Here is a 15526-nt window from a genome sequence, read left to right on the forward strand (position 1 = left end):
GAAATATCCTCAGATGAAATCTGGAAAGAAGCATTCTGAGAAACTGCTTAGTGTTCTGTTAATTCATCTCACAGAGTTACATCTATATTTTGTGGATCTATTTGCTAGCCTTATTTCTGTAGAATCTGAGAACAGATATTTCGGATCCCTTTGAAGACTATAGGGCAAAAGGAAATATCTTCTGATAACAAAGAGAAGGAAGCTTTCTGAGAAACTTCTTTGTGTTCTGTGAAATCATCTCACAGAGTTACAGCTTTCCCCTCAAGAAGCCTTTCGCTAAGACAGTTCTTGTGGAATTGACAAAGTGATATTTGGAAGCCCGTACAGGGCTCTGGTGAAAAAGGAAATATCCTCAGATGAAATCTGTAAGGAAGCTTTCTGAGAAACTGCTTTGCGATGTGTAACGTCCACTAACAGAGTTACATCTGTATTTCATGGATCTCTTGGCTACCCTTATTTCTGTGGTATCTGAGAACAGATATTTCGGATCCCTTTGAAGACTCTAGGGCCAAAGGAAATATCCTCCGATAACAAAGAGAAAGAAGCTTTCTGAGAAACTTCTTTGTGTTCTGTGAAATCATCTCACAGAGTTACAGCTTTCCCCTCAAGAAGCCTTTCGCTAAGACAGTTCTTGTGGAATTTGCAAATTGATATTTGGAAACCCATAGAGGGCTATGTTGAAAAAGGAAATATCCTCAGATGAAATCTGGAAAGCAGTTTCTGAGAAACTGCTTAGTGTTCTGCTAATTCATCTCACAGGGTTACTTCTGTATTTCGTGGATCTCTTTGCTAGCCTTATTTCTGTGGAATCTGAGAACAGATATTTCGGATCCCTTGGAAGACTATAGGGCCAAAGGAAATATCCTCCGATAACAAAGAGAAAGAAGCTTTCTAAGAAACTTCTTTGTGTTTTGTGAAATCATCTCACAGAGTTACAGCTTTCCCCTCAAGAAGCCTTTCGCTAAGAGAGTTCTTCTGGAATTGCAAAAGTGATATTTGGAAGCCCATAGAGGGCTATGGTGAAATGGAAATATCCTCAGATGAAATCTGGAAAGAAGTTTCTGAGAAACTTCTCTGAGATGTGTGACTTCCACTCACAGAGTTACATCTGTGTTTCGTGGATCTCTTTGCTAGCCTTATTTCTGTGGAATCTGAGAACAGATATTTCGGATCCCTTTGAAGACTATAGGGCCAAAGGAAATATCCTCCGATAACAAAGAGAAAGAAGCTTTCTGAGAAACTTCTTTGTGTTCTGTGAAATCATCTCAGAGAGTTACAGCTTTCCCCTCAAGAAGCCTTTTGCTAAGACAGTTCTTGTGGAATTGGAAAAGTGATATTTGGAAGCCCATAGAGGGCTATGGTGAAAAAGGAAATATCCTCAGATGAATTCTGTAAAGAAGCTTTCTGAGAAACTGCTCCGTGATGTGTGACTTCCACTCACAGAGTTACATCTGTATTTCGTGGATCACTTTGCTAGCCTTATTTCTGTGGAATCTGAGAACAGATATTTCGGATCCCTTTGAAGACTATAGGGCCTAAGGAAATATCCTCCGATAACAAAGAGAAAGAAGCTTTCTGAGAAACTTCTTTGTGTTCTGTGAAATCATCTCACAGAGTTACAGCTTTCCCTTCAAGAAGCCTTTCGCTAAGACAGTTCTTGTGGAATTGGCAAAGTGACATTTTGGAGCCCTTAGTCGGCTATGGTGAAAAAGGAAATATCCTCAGATGAAATCTGGAAAGAAGCTTTCTGAGAAACTGCTTAGTGTTCTGTTAATTCACCTCACAGAGTTTCATCTGCATTTCGTGGATCTCTTTGCTGGCCTTATGTCTGTGGAATCTGAGAACAGATATTTCGAATCCCTTTGAAGACTATAGGGCCAAAGGAAATATCCTCCGATAACAAAGAGAAAGAAGCTTTCTGAGAAACTTCTTTGTGTTCTGTGAAATCATCTCACAGAGTTACAGCTTTCCCCTCAAGAAGCCTTTCGCTAAGACAGTTCTTGTGGAATTGGCAAAGAGATATTTGGAAGCCCATAGAGGGCTATGGTGAAAAAGGAAATATCCTCAGACGAAATCTGGAAAGAAGCTTTCTGAGAAACTGCTTAGTGTTCTGTTAATTCACCTCACAGAGTCACATCTTTATTTATTGGTTCTCTTTGCTAACCTTATTTCTGTGGAATCTGAGAACAGATATTTCGGATCCCTTTGAAGACTATAGGGTCAAAGGAAATATCCTCCGATAACAAAGAGAAAGAAGCTTTCTGAGAAACTTCTTTGTGTTCTGTGAAATCATCTCACAGAGTCACAGCTTTCCCCTCAAGAAGCCTTTAGCTAAGACAGTTCCTTTGGAATTGGCAAAGTTATATTTGGAAGCCCATAGAGGTCTTGGGTGAAAAAGGAAATATCCTCAGACGAAATCTGGAAAGAAGCTTTCTGAGAAACTGCTTAGTGTTCTATTAACTCACCTCACAGAGTTACATCTGTATTTAGAGGATCTCTTTGCTAACCATATTTCTGTGGAATCTGAGAACAGATATTTCCGATCCCTTTGAACAATATAGGGCCAAAGGAAATATCTCCGATAAAAAAGAGAAAGAAGCTTTCTAAGAAACTTCTTTGTGTTTTGTGAAATCATCTCACAGAGGTACAGCTTTCCCCTCAAGAAGCCTTTCGCTAAGACAGTTCTTGTGGTATTGGCAAAGTGATATTTGGAAGCCCTTAGAGGTCTATGGTGAAAAAGGAAATATCCTCAGATGAAATCTGGAAAGAAGCTTTCTGAGAAACTGCTTAGTGTTCTGTTAATTCATCTCACAGAGTTACATCTATGTTTTGTGGATCTATTTGCTAGACTTATTTCTGTAGAATCTGAGAACAGATATTTCGGATCCCTTTGAAGACTATAGGGCAAAAGGAAATATCTTCTGATAACAAAGAGAAAGAAGCTTTCTGAGAAACTTCTTTGTGTTCTGTGAAATCATCTCACAGAGTTACAGCTTTCCCCTCAAGAAGCCTTTCGCTAAGACAGTTCTTGTGGAATTGGCAAAGTGATATTTGGAAGCCCGTAGAGGGCTCTGGTGAAAAAGGAAATATCCTCAGATGAAATCTGTAAGGAAGCTTTCTGAGAAACTGCTTTGCGATGTGTAACGTCCACTAACAGAGTTACATCTGTATTTCATGGATCTCTTGGCTACCCTTATTTCTGTGGTATCTGAGAACAGATATTTCGGATCCCTTTGAAGACTCTAGGGCCAAAGGAAATATCCTCCGATAACAAAGAGAAAGAAGCTTTCTGAGAAACTTCTTTGTGTTCTGTGAAATCATCTCACAGAGTTACAGCTTTCCCCTCAAGAAGCCTTTCGCTAAGACAGTTCTTGTGGAATTTGCAAATTGATATTTGGAAACCCATAGAGGGCTATGTTGAAAAAGGAAATATCCTCAGATGAAATCTGGAAAGCAGTTTCTGAGAAACTGCTTAGTGTTCTGCTAATTCATCTCACAGGGTTACTTCTGTATTTCGTGGATCTCTTTGCTAGCCTTATTTCTGTGGAATCTGAGAACAGATATTTCGGATCCCTTGGAAGACTATAGGGCCAAAGGAAATATCCTCCGATAACAAAGAGAAAGAAGCTTTCTAAGAAACTTCTTTGTGTTTTGTGAAATCATCTCACAGAGTTACAGCTTTCCCCTCAAGAAGCCTTTCGCTAAGAGAGTTCTTCTGGAATTGCAAAAGTGATATTTGGAAGCCCATAGAGGGCTATGGTGAAATGGAAATATCCTCAGATGAAATCTGGAAAGAAGTTTCTGAGAAACTTCTCTGAGATGTGTGACTTCCACTCACAGAGTTACATCTGTGTTTCGTGGATCTCTTTGCTAGCCTTATTTCTGTGGAATCTGAGAACAGATATTTCGGATCCCTTTGAAGACTATAGGGCCAAAGGAAATATCCTCCGATATCAAAGAGAAAGAAGCTTTCTGAGAAACTTCTTTGTGTTCTGTGAAATCATCTCACAGAGGTACAGCATTCTCCCCAAGAAGCCTTTAGCTAAGACAGTTCTTGTGGAATTGGCAAAGTGATATTTGGAAGCCCATAGAGGGCTATGGTGAAAAAGGAAATATCCTCAGATGAAATCTGGAAAGCAGCTTTCTGAGAAACTGCTTAGTGTCCTGTTAATTCATCTCACAGAGTTACATCTGTATTTCGTGGATCTCTTCGCTAGCCTTATTTCTGAGGAATCTGAGAACAGATATTTCGGATCCCTTTGAAGACTATAAGGCCAAACGAAATATCCTCCGATAACAAAGAGAAAGAAGCTTTCTGAGAAACTTCTTTGTGTTCTGGGAAATCATCTCACAGAGGTACATCTTTCGCCTCAAGAAGCCTTTCGCTAGGACAGTTCTTGTGGAATTGGAAAAGTGATATTTGGAAGCCCATAGAGGGCTATGGTGAAAAAGGAAATATCCTCAGATGAAATCTGGAAAGAAGCTTTCTGAGAAACTGCTCTGTGATGTGTAACTTCCACTCACAGAGTTACATCAGTATTTCATGGATCTCTTTGCTAGCCTTATTTCTGTGGAATCTGAGAACAGATATTTCGAATCCCTTTGAAGACTATAGGGACAAGGGAAATATTCCGACAACAAAGAGAAAGAAGCTTTCTGAGAAACTTCTTTGTGTTTTGTGAAATCATCTCACAGAGTTACAGCTTTCCCCTAAAGAAGCCTTTCGCTAAGACAGTTCTTGTGGAATTGGCAAAGTGATATTTGGAAGCCCATAGAGGTCTATGGTGAAAAAGGAAATATCCTCAGGCAAAATCTGGAAAGAAGCTTTCTGAGAAACTGCTTAGTGTTCTATTAACTCACCTCACAGAGTTACATCTCTATTTAGTGGATCTCTTTGCTAACCTTATTTCTGTGGAATCTGAGAACAGATATTTCCCTTCCCTTTGAAGAATATAGGGCCAAAGGAAATATCCTCCGATAACAAAGAGAAAGAAGCTTTCTGAGAAACTTCTTTGTGTTCTGTGAAATCATCTCACAGAATTACAGCTTTGCCTTCAACAAGCCGCTCGCTAAGACAGTTCTTGTGGAATTGGCAAAGTGACATTTGGGAGCTCTTAGACGGCTATGGTGAAAAAGGAAATATCATCAGATGAAATCTGGAAAGAAGGTTTCTGAGAAACTGTTTAGTGTTCCGTTAATTCACCTCACAGAGTTACATCTGTATTTCGTGGATCTCTTTGCTAGCCTTATTTCTCTGGAATCTGAGAACAGATATTTCGAATCCCTTTGAAGACTGTAGGGCCAAAGGAAATATCATCCGTTAACAAAGAGAAAGAAGCTTTCTGAGAAACTTCTTTGTGTTGTGTGAAATCATCTCACAGAGTTACAGCTTTCCCCTCAAGAAGCCTTTCGCTAAGACAGTTCTTGTGGAATTGGCAAAGTGATATTTGGAAGCCCATAGAGGGCTATGGTGAAAAAGGAAATATCCTCAGATGAAATCTGGAAAGAAGCTTTCTGAGAAACTGCTTAGTGTTCTGTTAATTCTTCTCACAGAGTTACATCTGTAATTCGTGGATCTCTTTGCTAGGCTTATTTCATTGGAATCTGAGAACAGATATCTCGGATCGCTTTGAAGACTACAGGGCCAAACGAAATATCCTCCGATAACAAAGAGATAGAAGCTTTCTGAGAAAGTTCTTTGTGTTCTGTGAAATCATCTCACATAGTGACAGCTTTCCCCTCAAGAAGCCTTTCGCTAAGACAGTTCGTGTGGAATTGGAAAAGTGATATTCGGAAGCCCATAGAGGGATATGGAATGTAGGGAAATATCCTCAGATGAAATCTGGAAAGAAGCTTTCGGAGAAACTGCTTAGTGGTCTGTTAATTCATCTCACAGAGTTAAATCTGTATTTCGTGGATCTCTTTGCTAGGCTTATTTCTGTGGAATCTGAGAACACATATTTCGGATCCCTTTGAAGACTAGAGGGCCAAAGGAAATATCCTCCGATAACAAAGAGAAAGAAGCTTTCTGAGAAACTTCTTTGTGTTCTGTGAAATCATCTTACAGAGTTACAGCTTTCCACTCAAGACGCCTTTCACTAAGATAGTTCTTGTGGAATTGGCAAAGTGATATTTGGAATCCCATAGAGGGCTATGGAGAAAAAGGAAATATCCTCAGATGAAATCTGGAAAGAAGCTTTCTGAGAAACTGCTTAGTGTTCTGTTAATTCATCTCACAGAGTTACATCTGTATTTCGTGGATCTCTTTGCTAGGCTTATTTCTGTGGAATGTGAGAACAGATATTTCGGATCCCTTTAAAGACTGTAGGGAAAAAGAAAATATAATCCGATAACAAAGAGAAAGAAGCTTTCTGAGAAACTTCTTTGTGTTCTGTGAAATCATTTCACAGAGTTACAGCTTTCTCCTCAAGAAGCCTTTAGCTAAGACAGTTCTTTTGGAATTGGCAAAGTAATATTTGGAAGCCCATAGAGGGCTATAGTGAAAAAGGAAATATCCTCAGATGAAATCTGGAAAGAATCTTTCTGAGAAACTGCTTAGTGTTCTGTTAATTCATCTCACAGAGTTACATCTGTATTTCGTGGATCTCTTCACTAGCCTTATTTCTGTGGAATCTGAGAAGAGATATATCGGATCCCTTTGAAGACTACAGGGCCAAAGGAAATATCTTTCGACAAGAAAGAGAAATAAGCTTTCTGAGAAACTTCTTTGTGTTCTGCGTAATCATTTCACCGAGTTACAGCTTTCCCCTCAAGACGATTTTCGCTAAGACAGTTCTTTTGGAATTGGCAAAGTGATATTTGGAAGTCCATAGAGGGCAATGGTGAAAAAGGAACTATCCTCAGATGAAATCTAGAAAGAAACTTTCTGAGAAACTGCTTAGTGTACTGTTAATTCATCTCACATTGTTACATCTGTATTTTGTGGATCTCTTTGCTATCCTTATTTCTGTGGAATCTGAGAACAGATATTTCGGATCCCTTTGAAGACTATAGGGCCAAAGGAAATATCCTCCGATAACAAAGAGAAAGAAGCTTTCTGAGAAACTTCTTTGTGTTCTGTGAAATCATTTCACATAGTTGCAGCTTTCCCCTCAAGAAGCCTTTAGCTAAGACAGTTCTTGTGGAATTGGCAAAGTGATATTTGGAAGCCCCTAGAGGGTTAGGGACAAAAAGGAAATATCCTCAGATGAAATCTGGAAAGAAGCTTTCTGAGAAACTGCTTAGTGTTATGTTAATTCATCTCACAAAGTTACATCTGTGTTTCGTGGATCTATTTGCTAGCCTTATTTCTGTGGAATCTGAGACCACATATTTCGGATCCCTTTGTAGACTATAGGGCCGAAAGAAATATGCTCCGATAACAAAGAGAAAGAAGCTTTCTGAGAAACTTCTTTGTGTTCTGTGAAATCATTTCACCGAGTTACAGCATTCCCCTCAAAACGAATTTCGCTAAGACTGTTCTTTAGGAATTGGCAAAGTGATATTTGGAGCACATACAGGGCTATGGAGAAAAAGGAAATATCTTCAGATGAAAACTGGAAAACAGCTTTCTGAGAAACTGCTTAGTGTTCTGTTAATTCATCTCACAGAGTTACATCTGTATTTCATGGATCTCATTGCTAGCCTTATTTCTGTGGAATCTGAGACCACATATTTCGGATCCCTTTGAAGACTATAGGGCCAAAGGAAATATCCTCCAGTAACAAAGAGAAAAAAGCTTTCTGAGAAACTTCTTTGTGTACTGTGAAATCATCTCACAGAGTGACAGCTTTCCCCTCAAGAAGTCTTTCGCTAAGACAGTTCGTGTAGAATTGGCAAAGTGATATTCGGAAGCCCATAGAGGGATATGGAATGAACGGAAATATCCTCAGATGAAATCTGGAAAGAAGCTTTCGGAGAAACTGCTTAGTGGTCTGTTAATTCATCTCACAGAGTTACATCTGTGTTTCGTGGATCTCTTTGCTAGGCTTATTTCTGTGGAATCTGAGAACAGATATTTCGGATCCCTTTGAAGACTATAGGGCCAAAGGAAATATCCTCGGATAACAAAGAGAAAGAAGCTTTCTGAGAAACTTCTATGTGTTCTGTGAAATCATCTCACACAGTTACAGCTATCCCCTCAAGAAGCCTTTCACTAAGACAGTACTTGTGGAATTGGCAAAGTGATATTTTGAAGCCCATAGAGGGCTATTGAGAAAAAGGAAATATACTCAGATGAAATCTGGAAGGAAGCTTTCTGTGAAACTGCTTAGTGTTCTGTTAAATCATCTCACAGAGTTACATCTGTATTTCGTGGATCTCTTTGCTAGGCTTATTTCTGTGGAATCTGAGAACAGATATCTCGGATCCCTTTGAAGACTATAGGGCCAAATGAAATATCCTCAGATAACAAAGAGAAAGAAGCTTTCTGAGAAAGTTCTTTGTGTTCTGTGAAATCATCTCACAGAGTGACAGCTTTCCCCTCAAGAAGCCTTTCGCTAAGACAGTTCGTGTGGAATTGGAAAAGTGATATTCGGAAGCCCATAGAGGGATATGGAGTGAAGGGAAATATCCTCAGATGAAATCTGGAAAGAAGCTTTCGGAGAAACTGCTTAGTGGTCTGTTAATTCATCTCACAGAGTTAAATCTGTATTTCGTGGATCTCTTTGCTAGGCTTATTTCTGTGGAATCTGAGAACACATATTTCGGATCCCTTTGAAGACTAGAGGGCCAAAGGAAATATCCTCCGATAACAAAGAGAAAGAAGCTTTCTGAGAAACTTCTTTGTGTTCTGTGAAATCATCTTACAGAGTTACAGCTTTCCACTCAAGACGCCTTTCACTAAGATAGTTCTTGTGGAATTGGCAAAGTGATATTTGGAAGCCCATAGAGGGCTATGGAGAAAAAGGAAATATCCTCAGATGAAATCTGGAAAGAAGCTTTCTGAGAAACTGCTTAGTGTTCTGTTAATTCATCTCACAGAGTTACATCTGTATTTCGTGGATCTCTTTGCTAGGCTTATTTCTGTGGAATGTGAGAACAGATATTTCGGATCCCTTTAAAGACTGTAGGGCCAAAGAAAATATCCTCCGATAACAAAGAGAAAGAAGATTTCTGAGAAACTTCTTTGTGTTCTGTGAAATCATTTCACAGAGTTACAGCTTTCTCCTCAAGAAGCCTTTAGCTAAGGCAGTTCTTTTGGAATTGGCAAAGTAATATTTGAAAGCCCATAGAGGGCTATGGTGAAAAAGGAAATATCCTCAGATGAAATCTGGAAAGAAACTTTCTGAGAAACTGCTTAGTGTTCTGTTAATTCATATCACAGAGTTACATCTGTATTTCGTGGATCTCTTTACTAGCCTTATTTCTGTGGAATCTGAGAACAGATATATCGGATCCCTTTGAAGACTACAGGGCCAAAGGAAATATCTTTCGATAAGAAAGAGAAAGAAGCTTTCTGAGAAACTTCTTTGTGTTCTGTGAAATCATTTCACCGAGTTACAGCTTTTCCCTCAAGACGATTTTCGCTAAGACAGTTCTTTTGGAATTGGCAAAGTGATATTTGGAAGTCCATAGAGGGCAATGGTGAAAAAGGAACTATCCTCAGATGAAATCTGGAAAGAAGCTTTCTGAGAAACTGCTTAGTGTTCTGTTAATTCATCTCAGAGAGTTACATCTGTATTTCGTGGATCTTTTTGCTAGGCTTATTTCTGTGGAATCTGAAACCACATATTTCGCATCCCTTTGAAGACTATAGGGCCAAAGGTAATATCCTCCGATAACAAAGAGAAAGAAGCTTTCTGAGAAACTTCTTTGTGTTCTTCGAAATCATCTCACAGAGTTACAGCTTTCCCTCAAGAAGCCTTTCGCTAAGACAGTTCTTGTGGAATTGGCAAAGTGATATTTGGAAGCCCGTAGAGGGCTGTGGTAAAAAGGGAAATATCCTCAGATGAAATCTGGAAAGAAGCTTTCTGAGAAACTGCTTAGTGTTCTGTTAATTCATCTCACAGAATTACATCTGTATATCGTGGATCTCTTTGCTAGGCTTATTTCGGTGGAATCTGAAAACAGATATTTCGGATCGCTTTGAAGACTATAGGGCCAAAGGAAATATCCTCCGATAACAAAGAGAGAGAAGATTTCTGAGAAACTTCTTTGTGTTCTGTGAAATCATCTCACAGAGTTACAGCTTTCCGCTCAGGAAGCCTTTCGCTAAGACAGTTCTTGTGGAATTGTCAATGTGATATTTGGAAGCCCATAGAGGGCTATGTTGAAAAAGAGAATATCCAGAGATGAAATCTGCAAAGAAGCTTTCTGAGAAACTGCTTAGTGTTCTGTTAATTCATCTCACAGAGTTACATCTGTATTTCGTGAATCTCTTTGCTAGGCTTATTTCTGTGGAATCTGAGAACAGATATTTCGGATCCCTTTGAAGACTATAGGGCCAAAGGAAATATCCTCCGATAACAAAGAGAAAGAAGCATTCTGAGAAACTTCTTTGTGTTCTTCGAAATCATCTCACAGAGTTACAGCCTTCACCTCAAGAAGCGTATCGCTAAGACAGTTCTTGTGGAATTGGCAAAGTGATATTTGGAAGCCCATAGAGGGCTACTGTGAAAAAGGAAATATCCTCAGAAGAAATCTGGAAAGAAGATTTCTGAGAAACTGCTTAGTGTTCTGTTAATTCATCTCACAGAGTTACATCTGTATTTCCTGGATCTCTTTGCTAGCCTTATTTCTCTGGAATCTGAGAACAGATATTTCAGATCCCTTTGAAGACTGTAGGGCCAAAGGAAATATCCTCCGATAACAAAGAGAAAGAAGCTTTCTGAGAAACTTCTTTGTGTTCTGTGAAATCATCTCACAGAGTGACAACTTTCCCCTCAAGAAGCCTTTCGTTAAGACAGTTCGTGTAGAATTTGAAAAGTGATATTTGGAAGCCCATAGAGGGCTATGGTGAAAAAGGAAATGTGTTCAAATGAAATCTGGAAAGATGTTTTCTGAGAAACTGCTTAGTGTTCTGTTAATTCATCTCACAGAGTTACATCTGTATTTCTTGGATCTCTTTGGTAGCCTTATTTCTGTGGAATCTGAGAACAGATATTTCGGATCCCTTTGAAGACTATAGGGCCAAAGGAAATATCATCCGATACCAAAGAGAAAGAAGCTTTCTGAGAAACTTCGTTGTGTTCTGCGAAATCATCTCACAGAGTTACAGCTTTCCCCTCAAGAAGCCTTTCGCTTGGACAGTTCTTGTGGAATTGGCAAGGTGATATTTGGAAGCCCATGGAGTGCTATGGTGAAAAAGGAAATATCCTCAGATGAAATGTGGAAAGAATTTTTCTGAGAAAAGCTTAGTGTTCTGTTAATTCATCTCACAGAGTTATATCTGCATTTCTTGGATCTCTTTGGTAGCCTTATTTCTGTGGAATCTGAGAACAGATATTTCGGAACCCTTTGAAGACTATAGGGCCAAAGGAAATATCCTCCGATAACAAAGAGAAAGAAGCTTTCTGAGAGACTTCTTTGTGTTCTGTGAATTCATCTCAGAGATTTAAAGCTTTCCCCTTAAGAAGCCTTCCGCTAAGACAGTTCTTTTGGAATTGGCAAAGTGATATTTCGAAGCCCTTAGAGGTCTATGGTGAAAAACGATATATCCTCAGATGAAATCTGGAAAGAAGCTTTCTGAGAAACTGCTTAGTGTTTTGTTGTTTCATCTCACAGAGTTACATCTGTATTTCGTGGATCTCTTTGCTAGCCTCATTTCTGTGGAATCAGAGAACAGATATTTCCGATCCCTTTGAAGACTATATGGCCAAAGGAAATATCCTCCGATAACAAAGAGAAAGAAGCTTTCTGAGAATCTTCATTGTGTTCTGTGAAATCATCTCACACAGTTACAGCTTTCCATTCAAGGAGTCTTTCGCTAAGACAGTTCTTGTGGAATTGGCAAAGTGATATTTGGAAGCCCACAGAGGGCTAAGCTGAAAAAGGAAATATCCTCAGATTAAATCTGGAAAGAAGCTTTCTGAGAAACTGCTTAGTGTTCTGTTAATTCATCTCACAGAATTACATCTGTGTTTCATGGATCGCTTTGCTAGCATTATTTCTGTAGTATCTGAGAACAGATATTTGTGATACCTTTGAAGACAATAGGGCCAAAAGAAATATCCTCCGATAACAAAGAGAAAGAAGCTGTCTGAGAAACTTCTTTGTGTTCTGTGAAATCATCTCACAGAGTTACAGCTTTATCCTCAAGAAGACTTTCGCTAGGACAGTTCTTGTGCAATTGGCAAAGTTGTATTTGGAAGCCCATAGAGGGCTATGGTGAAAAAAGAATATCCTCAGAAATAATCTGGAAAGAATCTTTCTGAGAAACTGCTTAGTGTTCTGTTAATTCTCCAAACAGAGTTACATCTGTATTTCATGGATCTCTTTTCTAGCCTTATTTCTGTGGAATCTGAGACCACATATTTCGGATCCCATTGAAGACTATAGGGCCAAAGGAAATATCCTCCGATAACAAAGAGAAAGCAGCTTTCTGAGAAACTTCTTTGTGTTCTGTGCAATCATCTCACAGACTTACAGCTTTCCCCTCAAGAAGCCTTTCGCTAAGACAGTTCTTGTGGAATTGGCAAAGTGATATTTGGAAGCCCTTAGAGGGCTATGGTGAAAATGGAAATATCCAGGGATGAAATCTTGAAAGAAGCTTTCTGAGAAACTGCTTAGTGTTCTGTTAATTCATCTCACGGAGTTATATCCGTATTTCGTGGATCCCTCTGCTAGACTTATCTCTGTGGAATCTGAGAACAGATATTTCGGATCCCTTTGAAGACTATAGGGCCAAAGGAAATATCCTCCGATAACAAAGAGAAAGAAGCTTTCTGAGAAACTTCTTTGTGGTCTGTGAAATCATCTCACAGAGTGACAGCTTTCCCCTCAAGACGCCTTTCGCAAAGACAGTTCTTGTGGAATAGGCAAAGTGATATTTGGAAGCCCATAGAGGGCAATGCTGAAAAAGGAAATATCCTCAGATGAAATCTGGAAAGAAGCTTTCTGAGAAACTGCTTAATGTTCTGTTAATTCATCTCACAGAGCTACATCTGTATTTCGTGGATCTCTTTGCTAGCCTTATGTCTTTGGAATCTGAAAACAGATATTTCGGATCCCTTTAAAGACTAGAGGGCCAAAGGAAATATCCTCCGATAACAAAGAGAAAGAAGCTTTCTGAGAAACTTCTTTGTGTTCTGTGAAATCATCTCACAGAGTGACAGCTTTCGCCTCAAGACGCCTTTCGCTAAGACAGTTCTTGTGGATTTGGTAAAGTGATATTTGGAAGGCCATAGAGGGCTATGCTGAAAAAGGAAATATCCTCAGATGAAATCTGGAAAGAAGCTTTCTGAGAAACTGCTTAGTGTTCTGTTAATTCCTCTCACAGTGTTACATCTGTATTTCGTGGATCTCGTTGCTAGCCTTATTTCTGTGGAATCTGAGAACAGATATTTCGGAACACTTTGAAGACTATAGGTACCAACAAAATATCCTCCGATAACAAACACAAAGAAGCTTTCTGAGAAACTTCTTTGTATTCTGTGAAATCATTTCACAGAGTTACAGCTTTCCCCTCAAGACGCCTTTCGCTAAGACAGTTCTTTTCGAATTGGCAAAGTGATATTTGGAAGCCCATAGAGGGCTATGGTGAAAAAGGAAATATCCTCACATGAAATCCGGAAAGAATCTTTCCAGAAACTGCTTAGTGTTCTGTTAATTCATCTGACAGAGTTACATCTGTATATCGTAGATCTCTTTCCTAGGCTTATTTCGGTGGAATCCTAGAAAAGATATTTCGGATCCCTTTGAAGACTAGAGGGCCAAAGCAAATATCCTCCGATAACAAAGAGAAAGAAGCTTTCTGAGAAACTTCTTTGTGTTCTGTGAAATCATCTCACAGAGTGACAGCTTTCCTCTCAAGACTCCTTTCGCTAAGACAGTTCTTGTGGAATTGGCAAAGTGATATTTGGAAGCCCAAAGAGGGCTATGGAGGTAAGGGAAATATCCTCAGATGAAATCTGGAAAGAAGCTGTCTGAGAAACTGCTTAGTGTTCTGCTAATTCATCTCACAGGGTAATGCCTGTATTTCGTGGATCTCTTTGCTAGTCTTATTTCTGTGGAATCTGAGAACAGATATTTCAGATCCCTTTGAAGACTATAGGGCCAAAGGAAATATCCTCCGATAACAAAGAGAAAGAAGCTTTCTGAGAAACTTCTTAGTGTTCTGTGAAATCATCTCACACAGTTACAGCTTTCCCCTCAAGAAGCTTTTCGCTAAGACAGTTCTTGTGGAATTGGAAAAGTAAGATTTGGAAGCCCACAGAGGGCTATGTTGAAAAAGGAAATATCCAGAGATGAAATCTGGAAAGAAACTTTCTCAGAAACTTCTTAGTGTTCTGTTAATTCATCTCACAGAGTTACATCTGTATTTCGTGGATCTCTTTGCAAGGCTTATTTCTGTGGAATCGGAGACCACATATTTCGCATACTTTTGAAGACTATAGGTCCCAAGGAAATATCCTCCGATAACAAAGAGAAAGAAGCTTTCTGAAAACTTCTTTGTATCTGCGAGATCATCTCACAGAGTTACAGCTTTTCCTCCAGAAGCCTTTCGCTAAGACCGTTCTTGTGGAATTGGCAAAGTGATATTTGGAACCCGTAGAGGGCTGTGGTGAAAAAGGAAATATCCTCAGATGAAATCTGGAAAGAAGCTTTCTTAGAAACTGCCTAGTGTTCTGTTAATTCATCTCACAGAGTTACATCTGTATTTCGTGGATCTCTTTGCAAGCCTTTTTTCTGTGGAATCTGAGAACAGATATTTCGGATCCCTTTGAAGACTATAGGGCCAAAGGAAATATCCTCCGATAACAAAGAGAAAGAAGCTTTCTGAGAAACTTCTTTGTGTTCTGTGAAATCATTTCACAGAGTTACAGCTTTCCCCTCAAGAAGACTTTCGCTAAGACAGTTCTTTTCGAATTGGCAAAGTGATATTTGGAAGCCCACAGAGGGCTATGGTGAAAAAGGAAATATCCAGAGATGAAATCTGGAAAGAAGCTTTCTGAGATACTGCTTAGTGTTCTGTTAATTCATCTCAAGGAGTTACATCTGTATTTCTTGGATCTCTTTGCTAGGCTTTTTCTGTGGAATCTGAGAACAAATATTTCGGATCCCTTTGAGGACTATAGGTCCCAAGGAAATATCCTCCGATAACAAAGAGAAAGAAGCTTTCTGAGAAACTTCTTTGTGTTCTGCGAAATCATCTCACACAGTTACATCTTTCCCTCAAGCAGCCTTTCGATAAGACAGTTCTTGTGGAATTGTTAAAGTGATATTTGGAAGCCCGTAGAGGGCTATGGTGAAAAAGGAAATATCCTCACATGAAATCTGTAAAGAATCTTTCTGAGAATCTGCTTAGTGTTCTGTTAATTCATCTCACAGAGTTACATCTGTATATCGTGGATCTCTTTGCTAGGCT

Source organism: Macaca fascicularis, chromosome 14 (genome assembly GCF_037993035.2).
Source record: "Macaca fascicularis isolate 582-1 chromosome 14, T2T-MFA8v1.1".
In the NCBI taxonomy this organism is placed as follows: Eukaryota; Metazoa; Chordata; class Mammalia; order Primates; family Cercopithecidae; genus Macaca; species Macaca fascicularis.